Source organism: Benincasa hispida, chromosome 11 (assembly GCF_009727055.1).
Source record: "Benincasa hispida cultivar B227 chromosome 11, ASM972705v1, whole genome shotgun sequence".
NCBI lineage: Eukaryota > Viridiplantae > Streptophyta > Magnoliopsida > Cucurbitales > Cucurbitaceae > Benincasa > Benincasa hispida.
The window spans coordinates 24199102-24211811 of NC_052359.1; positions in this window are offsets into that span (position 1 = coordinate 24199102).

Consider the following 12710-nt stretch of genomic DNA (forward strand, 5'->3'; position numbering starts at 1 on the left):
GGAAGATGATTTGTTGTTGTGTGTGTGTAGCATGATTGCATAGTGTGAATGCAATCTTAGGAAGTGTTAGCTAAATCCCTTCTCAACCCGTTCCCCGCATACTCATTGTAACTTTCGCTATCATCAACTCTTTACTCAATTCTGTCGCATAGAATTTATACTTGAAACAAAATACCAAACAAACGTATATGATGTTCGCCATCGCAAAGGAATCAAAATTTACCAACGCATAGTGTCTCAGTAGTCCCTATGTTCGACCCTGGACTTACCAGGAAACCTAGTAGGATTTATACTTGGATTTTACTAGGAAAACTTGCATGTGGAACGCATAATGCATCACCGCAATTTCATACCATTATTTCATCGCATTCACAATGCATCACATGCATGAGTAGCTAAATTTCTGAATGGGTTGAGAAGTACTTAGCTAGCATGACTTAAGATATGAATTTTATGCAATCATCTTGTCTTATGTATGCATCATTCATCATTTGGACGTACTTGAGAGAGTGGTCTAAAGACAAAATCTAGGCTTGAGAGAGTCGGATTAGATCGCAGCATAAGTAAGAGTAGAAACTTAGAAATAAGTTCTATCTGTTGTTTTCCATACACATCGCATGTGTCCTAGAAACAGGAAATGTGGCATTTTGCATTGAGAGTACTAATATTTGTGTATAGCATGATGGCATAATTTGTACACAATCTTAGGAAATGTTAGCTAAATCCCTTCTCAACCCCTTCATCGCATACCTGTTATAACTTTAAGCTTTCATCACTCCGCATTCAACTCCATCGCATAGGAAAATCTAAATCAAAACACCATCTACTTCTTTTTCACCACCGCATTTGAATCAGAGAGTCTGTCACATATCTATTTAGTAGTCCCTGTTTTCGACCCTGGACTTAACAGGAACCTAAGGAGGCTTATACTTGGGCTTTGTTAGGAAAACTTGCATGATCATCACATAACACACATCATCGCATGATAAATCAATGCATCATCCCCCTACTAGCTCGTAAATGGTTAAGCTTTAGAGTAGTTTAAGAAATTAATTTGAAATGTTCAAATTAAAATTAGATGGAATAGGAGAATATAAATTTAAATATGATTTAAATATATGAAGATGGATTCGAGCAAAAATTAATTTAATATTTGATATTAAATTAATTAGTATCTTTTTTAAATTAATTTATGAAATTAATTAGAAAATTAAATTTTTAGTTTTGAGATCAAAATTGAAATTTTGAAATTGGTTTTGATTTTAAAGAAAAAATGGAAAATTAAGATTACATGCATAAATGGAAATATGAGATTTTCCATAATCATCTTCTTCATGCTCATACAAAACCCACTTCCTCTTCTTCATTAAACTCCAAACATTAGCTACAAGCCATGCACATTTCTTCTTTTCATGTTCATCTGCAATAAATAAAGAAGAATGAAATGATTTAGAGGTAGGCATTCTATAGAAATTTGAGAGAAAGTTTTGGTTAAAGAAGAGTTCTTCAAAACTGAGTGCTGTGAGTATCTCCTTGTGTTTTTACATTGCTTCAAGCTGTTCTTGAGTCCCATAACTCAATCTAAAGCTCCAAGAGAATAGTGAGAAAGATCTTGAGGTGGTTCATGGTGATCTTTGGAGAAGACTGCTACTGTTTGATTGAGATCTTGAAGTTTCTACAAAGGTATGATCTAAAACCCTCTTATTTAGATGAACATGCTTTAGTTTCTACCAAAATTAGTGAATTTGAATGCTTATTGATCCTTGTTACTTCCGCTTCATATTATTACACTCTTGCACCTGTTTACTTCTTATTTCAGACCTTTAATTCTCAACATTGTTATCTATAGCTCATTTAGTAAAGTAGTCAAACTGTATTCAATTTTATTCATGAGTGCATACCTGCAGAACTACAGAAAACTCTTTGGAAGAGATTCTAGAATAAAACCGACTTGACTTCTCTCGTCAACAACAACGTCGTTTACTTCTGCCACATGAAAGTGTACCATCATGTCCAGGACATGTTGGTGACATAAAATTAGTCATCAAAGACTTAATGAGTAAAATTAGTGTGAATGCAATATGAAATGTATGTCTTAAGTTATGCTTTGAGCATCATGCATCGGTGGTCATGCGTTAGACTATGCAATATGCGATTACGAATGTATGCGATGACCATTCGTTCTTGTCACAAGTTTTCTTGTGCTCACGCCAAGTATAACACGAATGCAAGTTTCTCGGGTGATCCGAGGTCGAACTCATGGACTTGTAACTAAATGTTATACGGTGATGTGTCTGCGGCAGATGAATAAAAGAATGATGGGTGGTATAAGCTAATAACTACTCCTACTAACTAACAGACAAAGCATTGGAAGTATGAATGAGAGGTAGAGACACAGCAACTGTTGACGCGTAGTGAACTGTATGGAAAATAGATAAAATATGAGGATGTCTTCATCGTAACCCTAAGCTTGACCGCAAGGGCAACCCCAGCCAATGCAGACTAATGCAATCATGCCAATGTGATCTTAATCTAGCAAATGCATGTGATCTGTATTAGCAAATAGAACTTATTCCTAAGTCTCCATTCTTGCCTATGCGATCTTAATCTAGCTCTCCCAAGCATCGATTATAACCTAGCTCTCTCAAGTCTTAGGTTCTTTCTTTAGACTCTCTCTCGAGTAGCTCTAAAGGTGTAATGGACGCATACATAAGATAAGATAACTGCAAAAGCCTGGTTGACGTAAGATTATTCCTATCTCTAGTGAACATTTGCTTACACTGCTTAATGTGACCAACCACTTACCCTCCGGGGCAGTTAGTTGCTGCTGACTTTACTCATAGACAAGCATTACAACCCGATAACTTGTAGAAATACAAGTTATTTGTACTACTTTATTTAGATATTGCAGCCAAAAGAGAGAAAATATGTGTCGATTGTATGAAATTAGCTAAGAAATACAATAATTACAAATTATAGCAAATACACCCACTAAAACCATTAAGATGGTAAAAAAGGATATTTCAAGTCTGTTTTGCAGGAAACCAAGTCACCGTATGCACTCATGGCTCAAGAGAGAAAGATTAACGCATCTACGTCACAATGAGCCCATCATTCAGGAATGAAGAGACGATCAACGCAATGACGACGCAATGCGACAGTCGTTCCAGAGCTGAACTTCAACCGCATGTGGTAATAAAAACAACACCGTATGTGGGCAAACGATCAAAGATGAAAATGAGCAGCACAAACATGGAGGATTGTGACATGTGTACATTTAACTATTGTGCATATTCGACTGTACATTTAACTATTGTGCATATTCGACTGACTGATTGCATAACATAAGAAATATTTATTCCACAATTTTTGGACTTTCCATAACTAAAGTGGGGACCACAAGTCAGAGAGTCAAAGCCTTCAGCCTATAAATACCCTTAAGGAATTCACTGAAAGATATACTTGATACGGGGGATAATTGATACGAGGCTATTGAGAGAGAGAGCTGATCTGAGTGCTAATCGAAGGAAATCCGGTTGGAGAAGAGACAAGGCCGAGAGGTGAGTCTCAGTGCAATTCTGCCAAATCCCCGCCGAGAAGCTCTATACTCAGATCCCTTCTACTGGTTGAGCAAGCCTGAGAGGGAAGCTCATCCTTCCATTCACTCCATCAATGCCGGCAAGCGATTCTCCATTCCAAATCTGTGCCAAGACATTGGTGCTTATTTGTATTTGATTCTAACTTTCATTCATCAATTGTATTTCATCTTCTTAATCTCTTCATTCATAACCATGTATCAGATGCTATAGTGTTATTGAATGTCTCGATCATTTCCATTTACACTTCTCTGTCTATATCCGTTTCTCCATAAATAATTTTCTCCATGATGTTTTCTTAATCCCTTGGTGATTAATATGAATTAAACAATTAACTTAATCTGTGCTAAAGGAATAAAGATGTTTAGCTAAAGCATGCTAGACGGCATCTTCACCTGTGAGAGTAGAAGTGAAGATGCCATTCTGATCTGTCGAGAGAAAGTTAGAAGAATGCGTTAACTAAAGCAAGAAGTACTTCCAGAGATGGAAGCAACCTTGCATTCATTACGTTTGTTCCTATTCCACCACAGAAATGTGGGAGCGCAGATGATCAACGAGAGGTGTAAGCCAAGAGAAAAGCGGAACCGTACTTATGCCTTTAACGCAATTAAGGAACTTGCGATGTTTGTACTAATTATCTTTTCTCTTTTTGTTTCACACATAAGACTTGCCACACGATCTTTGAATAATCTTCACAGTCAGTCTCACCCTCAGTATCTTGTATCATGAAACTTGTATCTTGTATCATCATAGCTTAGGTTTATTTTATCGCAATTTATTTTACCGCATTTTACTTTATTATCGCATTTTTATCGCTTACCTTTATTTTATCGCATTTTCAAATACCTGTTCACACAACCTTTTTATAAATTGAAAAAAACCCCTGGTCGCATATATCACAAATATAACACAATAACCTAAAACAATCCCTGTGTTCGACCTCGAATCACACCGAGAAACTTGCGGTGAAATTATACTTGGTTTCAACGCAAGGAAACTTGTGACAACGCACAACATATTACAAGAACATTCATTAATAACGAATATTTAGAAGTAGTATCGCATAGCATTGCATAAAATCATTGTCTTCAAGTTTATGGCATGAACTTGTAGCTTCGATTCAATTTTTGCGTGTCAAGTTTATGGCACCGTTGCCGGGGAACTGGTAATGGGGACATGGACTTGAACCTTGATTGCATCATTGTATAGTTTATGTCACAACATGTCTGCTTATAGAAAAGCGTTGCTACAGCTTCACACTAAGCAAATAAGGTTTTCTCACACACTCACACAACGCACACCTCCTGATGGGTTGCGACATGCTTCATATTCCTATGTCGCATGATTAAGTATGCGATACTCTAATAATCTCACTAAGTGATGCGATGAAAGTTAAGGATGCTAAATAATGGAAGATGGAGATGGAATCAAAGGAAACATAGAAATACATTGATCACAAAATGTATTAATTCCTTAAGCCAAAATGTAATACAATACAATGTAAGGAAAGAAGAGAAAGTGAAAGGACTAGTTGGAAGCAATGTCTTGCTTCCAGCAGATGTGTGTCAAGGTTGACGGTGGTGCCATGGAAATGCGGTGGAGATGACTCTCTCAAGCTCTAACTCTGGCAAAGGCTCCGGTCGTCACTTGGAATGGATGAAGGAGATGAAGAACTCTCAAGCTTTTCTCTCACGCTTTGGTCTGGATCACAACGATCCGCCCTAAGGCGATCCTCAAGGCGAAAAACCTTGGATCAAATGAAATTTTGCTCATCAGCTTCTATTTATAGAGTTGGATCGTCGAGAACATTAATGGACCTAATATGATTGTGACATTCGCGGCGTGATGGTCCTTTCCTGAATCTCTGCTGCTAACGGCGTGGTAGGTGAAATGTCAACATCATCTTTTGATTTTCCCGAGATATGCGTTAATGTTTCCATGCCACCAACCTTGCCTTCATCCTGCTATTATGGTTATCATTATGTAGCTGCAATCTTATAATGACCGCATTCGCTCGAGTACTGCAACTTCTACACGATGACCGTAATCGCTTGACGATCGCAACTCCTATGCGATGGACGCATGCAGTTGATTACTGCAACACCCATGCATTGAATGTATGCGTTCGCCTTTGCGATGGATAAATTCTCCACATACGGTCGTCTATGCGATAGCCCAGCTTTCGCGTATGCGTCTGCTTCCTACGTTATCTACAAAGATAGACAATTGAATGCATAATAACGCATAATAGTGGGTTAACCGAGATTTTTAATGTTGAACGATTCAAACTCATTTTCTCATGAACTCCTAACATATTCGCCGCATATTTCACTTAACAATCCTCATAATTCTAAATAAAAGGCCTAAGAAGACATGCATTTCTTCCCGTCATCACTTTCATACAATTTATGAGATTAATAACAAGTATATTGATAATAGAAAATGTTTATTATTTTACAAACTACGAGTTTTTAGGACATAAAACCCAACAATACTCCCACTTGGACTAAAACTCCAATGGATCAATATATACAAATATATACAATGTTGAGTTTACATGGAGAGAATAAAAAGTTCAAATACAATAAACTAGGGCATTACAATACCCATAAATTCTCCCACTTGCCTTAGTGATACAAAACTCGTAGACCTAGTCCTACTGAATGACCCTTGAAGACTTTAGCTGAGAGGGCCTTCGTAAATGGATCAGCTAAGTTTTCTTGGAAGCAATCTGAGTGAAAATGACGTCTCCTCTGTGTACAATCTCCTTGATGAGATGGTACTTTCGTTCGATATGCTTTCCCCTTTTATGGCTTCGTGGCTCCTTTGAATTTGCAACTGCTCCACTACTGTCCCAACAGAGAGTGACAGGCAGGTGCATATTTGGAACTACTTTCAGATCTATCAAGAACTTTCTAAGCTATACTGCTTCTTTTGTTGCTTCGCTTGCTGCTACATACTCAGCTTCCATTGTGAAGTCTGCAATACAACTTTGCTTGATGCTCCTCCACACAACTGCCCCTCCGTTAAGAGGGAATACTGAACCGGAAATTGATTTCCTTGAATTAATATCGATCTGAAAATCAAAATCAGTGTATTCAGTTAGGATCGGATCCTTAGGACCATACACGAGCATATAATCTCTTGTTCTCCGAAGATACTTGAGAATGTTTGTAATAGCAGTCCAATGGTCATGACAAGGATTTGACTGAAATCTGCTGACAATTCCTAAGGCACAGCATATATCGGGACAAGTACACAACATTGCATACATCAAACTCCCAACTGTAGATGCATATGGAATTCGATTCATTTCCTCAACTTCTTGAGGTGTCTTAGGACTCTGTTCCCTAGACAAGTGAATTCGATGCCTGAAAGGCCAAGTCCCTATCTTTGAATTTTGTATTTTATATCTAGACAACATCTTGTCTATATAAGATGTTTGAGATAAAGCTAATGTTCTGTTCTTGTGATTCCGAACTATTTGGATTCCAAGAACATATTGTGCTTTTCCTAAATCTTTCATTTGTAATTATTAAGCCATCCATCTCTTAATGTCAGCTAGATATTCTACCTCATTTCAATGAGTAAAAATCATCAACATACAACACCAGAAAAGCGACAGTTTTGTTGACGATTTTCTTGTAGACAAAGGGTTCGTCAATATTTTGTTCAAAACCATAAGATTTGATTGCAACATCAAATCTCATATTCTAGGATCTAGAAGCTTGTTTTAATCTATAAATGGATCGATTAAGCTTGCAACTTTTTGCTCTTGACCCTGCTGTATAAACCCTTCTGGTTGAGACATATAGATGCTCTCTTCAAGATAACCATTCAGAAAAGCTGTCTTGACATCCATTTTCAACATTTCATAATCATGAAATGTGGCTATGGACGAGTATTCTAATAGACTTTATCATGGCAACTAGAGAGAAGGTTTCTTCAAAATCTAACCCCTCTCTTTGGGTAAACCCTTTTGCCACAAGTTTAACTTTGTAGGTCTGTACCTTACCAGCTTGGTCTCGTTTTCCCTTGTAGATCCATTTTCAACCGATGGGTTTTACCCCTTTAGGTTGATCTACAAGATCCCATACAGAATTGAAATACATAGATTCCATTTCAAGGTCCATGGCTTTAACCCATTGGTCTTTGTCCACATTGTTCATTGCTTGATTAAAACACAATGGATCCTCTAAACCATCATCTGGTATGATGACTTGAGTTTCAGTTAAACCTATGTACCGGTTAGGCTATTGCACAACCCTCCAACTACGATGAGGAATTCTCAACTCTTGAGAAGGATGTGAAGTATCAGTTTCATCAATAACTCTTATTGATGGACCTGCTCGATCAACAACTTTTGTTGAAGGACCTGCTCGATCAGCAACTCTTGTTGATGCATTTTTCATTTCTCTCGACATTTCTTCTATTACTAGCTTACTGTGAGGTTGATGATTCTTTCTATAATCTTCCTCTAGGAAGTTTGCATTTGTCGATACAAAAACTTTATCTTTTTGAGGTTCATAAAAGAGACCATCTTTAGTTTCTTTTGGGTATCCTACAAATAGGCATACTTTTGAATGGTGTTCCAGCTTTTTAGGATTTTGCACCAACACATGTGCTGGACAACCCCAAATCCTGAAGTGACTTAAACTTCCTTTACGTCCCATCTAGAGAACGTAAGGTGTTTCAGAAATGCTTTTCAAGGGAACTATGTTCAAAATATACACCGCAGTCCCAACTGCATGTCCCCAAAAAGAATTTGGTAACTGAGCGTAACTCATCATTGAACGAACCATATCCAACAAGGTTCTGTTTCTCCTCTCTGCCACACCGTTCTACTGAGGTGTGCTAGGGGCTATGAGTTGAGACTCAATTCCATTTTCTATCAAATAGTTCTCGAATTCTATGTCCATATACTCACCACCTCGATCCGATCGAAGCGTTTTTATTATTTTTACCTAATTGGTTTTCAACCTCAGCCTTATACTCTTTGAATTTTTCAAAAGTTTCAGACTTTTGGCATATTAGGTAAATATGCCCATACCTGGAATAATCATCTATAAAACTGATGACATATTCATACCCTCCTCTTGCTCTGACATTTAGAGAACCACAAAGGTCTGAGTGAATCAGCTCTAGGGGTTCTTTGGCTCTAAGACCTTTTCAAGATCTTTTTATCCTTTTAGCCTTGAGACAAGACTCACATGGTGGTAATGAGCTGTCTTCCAACTTGTTTAAATGACTGTTCTTAACCAATCTCTCAATCCTGTTGAGATTTATGTGACCTACTCAAGTGCCAAAGATAGGCATTTGGACAAATCTTTCTTTTCTTATGAGTCCCAACAGTTTTAAACATCTCTATGTTCAAAACATCTTTGACCTCAGTTGGTTTTAACATGTACAAGTTATTTTCTAATTTTGCAGAGCAAATCTGTTTATTTCCATTTTGATGAACACTTCACCATTTTCGAAATAAACTTTATAATTTTGTTTAGCAAACATGAGACAGAAATTAGATTCCTTTTCATAGAATGAATATAATATACATTTTTCAAATAAATGTACTTATCTCCTATAAATAACTTCATATCTCCCACTGCTTTGGCTGAAACAATCTCCCCAGTCCTTACCTTAAAAATTGTTTCACCTTAAAACTGTCTCTAGGAACTTGTTTCTTGTGAGATAGTACATACATGATTAGTGGCACCTGAATCAATTATCCAGATTTTATCGTTTTCCACTAAACATGCTTCGATAACAAGTAAATCATATTTATCTTGTCGTTCGAATTCAACATTCCCATCTACATAATTCATAATTTTAGATGAGTTGGGAGATAGAGAACAATCCTCTGTTAAAACTCTATTGGTGTAATCAACTTCTAGTAATTTGTTTGTTGATTTGATTTTACTGATAATAATATTAAAAGCAAGTGTTCTAAAAGTATTCGACATGCTGATAAAATTCAAACGAATTCTAGTTAGCAAATTGTAACTAAATCCTAAATCAAATTTTAGCAAAAAGTAATAATGTACCCATAACTATTATTTATTTGCAATGATATTTTAATGAGTCAGAAAATGTGCTACCGTGGGGTAGTTAGATACTCCTTCACTAAAACAAACAATTTTGACAAAACACTATCCCTGGAGTAACTCTTATTCCTATAGTCGTTTAGTTATCATTTTCGGTTAAGATCTTTACTAACAACTTAGTAATTCTTGTAAGTGTGACCCGTCATTTTCAGATCTCATAGAATGGTATGAACTTGCCTCCAAAATAGAAGACAATATCCAAGATGGAACTATAAAACCCTATTCATTTTACTGGAGCTTGGGTTGTTCTGAATTCTATGTTACAACCCTCCGTGGGAATAACTGTTGCTAAATGACTAGCAAAGGGCCAATTAAAGTGAACCAGCAAGCACAACATAAGAATTTCACAATTCAGACTAATGGAGGAGACCATAGGATATATTGACACATATCCTTCACCCATTTACTATGAACTACTTCCTCCGTTTACCTTGATATTGACTCATACAATACACTCTCCGTAGAGAGGCCGCTTCCAGGGTGACACGAAGTGTCATATGAATCTCACGGTGTAAACTATGTGGAGACATGGCAGTTGAAATCTATTTATCATATAATAGATTTATGTTTGAAAAACTTCCTCTTATTCACCGAAATCTAGATTTAAGCCAAAAATACTTTCCGTAGGGAGGTCACTTCCATGGTGAAACGAAGTACCACTTAAATCTGGATTGTGAACTCTTAGAGACATGGGAGCTAAAAATAACATATCATATATGTTATTAATCTCCCACTGAAGTTTTATAATAAGTCTATCATATAGAAGTTATTAAACTGCCACTGAAGTGTTCTATTTTTGGTAGATTTATACTTAGGTTCTTTTCGACTAATAAAACAACCCTAAGTCTATGTGGTTTATCCAAGTATAACTCTTATAATTGGATTTTAACCTACGATGTCTAGGTGATAAATCATTTTATTACCTCACACTCACGTATGCTCATAAAATTGGTTACCAACGCTCAATTATTCAGCCATAATCCCCAGGTAGGAGTTGTTCCGTATCCTGTTAACTTAAGTACCGCCAGCCTTAGACAGGATTATTACCGATTGAGTTTGTAACGTAGGTTTTATAAGTTTTAACAATTAAAGCAGGTGGTCAACCTACGTGAGCATGCAATTGTTGTTTATGGATTTTAAATGTCTAACCAAATTTTATACAACTTATAAAACTTTAGACATGCTATTCATCCATAACATACATGAGGCATTCAACATTTAATATAACATTTATATTAAATACAAGAAACCCTAACATGCATACTATATATTATAACAATTATAACAAACTTTCGATGCATGTAACATGCTTTCTATGGTGGGATTTTAAATCTAAATGGCATATTATATGCACATACAAGATTTATTTAATTACAACATACATCAAATGCGTAAATAATTAAATACTAACTGATAGGGTTTTAGTTTTGGAAAAAACAAGCAAACAGAAGCCTAACTATTACAAATCAGCTTTCAAATCGTCTTTGAACCGCTCAAACCGCTCCAAACCAAACCCAAGCATCTTGAACCGGACTAGATGAGTTTAAACCAGACCATCAAAGTCTGAACCAAACCAGCCAAAACATTTTAAGGCTGAATCGGATTGGACCTTGAGAAAACCGGTCGAACCGGCTATTCTCGGTCCAGCTCAAAATCTTGCAAAGGCAAATCGTATAGCACTGAAGATTATCGTCTTACTCCATCACCTTGTGTTGTGAAAGGACTATATGATCGCTTAGTGTTTGCCTCAACTAAATGATCGTTAGCTTTATCACATAAACCTACACGATCGCTTAGTGTTTGTCGAAGCTAAACGATCGTTTAGCTCTATCGTATAGAACTTCATGACCTCTCAACTCCCTCGCATAGCTATCGCTTGGCTATCGTAAAGCTATCGCATAACTATCGCTTAGTTCTATCGTATGGAACCAAATGATCGCTTAACATCATCGTCTAATGTTTCATGTCATCGTTTAGTATCTGCCGTAGCTAAACGATCACTTAGTTGCATCATATAGAACATCACCGCGTCGTTCAACATCGTAGGTAAGCGATTGTTTAGTTCCATCCATAGAAACTTCAATGCATCGCTTAGTACTTCGTCTACATGATCGCTTAGCTCCGCCTCTCAACGGTCGCTCAGTGCTATCGTGTAGCACATCATCGCCATTGAATGCATCGTTTGGCTCCCGTATGTACACGATCGTCTAGCGTTCAACATCACAAGGACTAGTGCCCATTGATATACGATTGTTTAGCTTTTCTTCACATCGTGTAACGTCTAGAGCTAGATGATCGTTTAGCAACTGGAACCTCAACAACGATTCTGAGCAGAAGCTGAAAAACTGGAACAGTAGCTCGACCTCTTTGACTTTTTTCTTCAATTACATCTTAATTTCGACTCTAATAACTCCAAATAAATTATAGACTCTTGCTAACACATAAAATCTCATCAAACTAGAGCCAGTTACAAATTTAAATGAGAAATTAAAGAGAATTAAAATGGCAAAACATAGAAAACCATATCAATGCACCAGTTTCATATTTCTCATATAAGACACACACCAAACCAAAATTAAACGTAATTGAATGCTTATTTGATGCTCTAATACCAATTGTAGGATTGTATCAACAGTAGCAGAAGCACGAGAATCATCTAAGCACCCGAATTCACTAATTTTGGCAATATATAAAGCATGCTTCTGCAGAAACAAGTGAGTTTCAAGACATACCTCTTGTAGAACTTCTTCAAAGCTCCTTTACCAGTTGTTATCTTCTCCAAATCTTGTTATAGACTATCTCAAGATCTTCCCCACTATTCTCTTGGTGCTCTAGATTGAGTTGTGGGACTTAAAACAAGCTCGAATCAAGGGTAGAAAGAGAAATGCTCACTGCAAAAAATCAGTTGAAGAACTCTTTCTTCAAACCAAATTTTTCTCAAGTTATTTATACTGCTTTATTTAGATATTGCTGCCAAAAGAAAGGAAAGTTGCATCAATTGTAGAGAAATTAG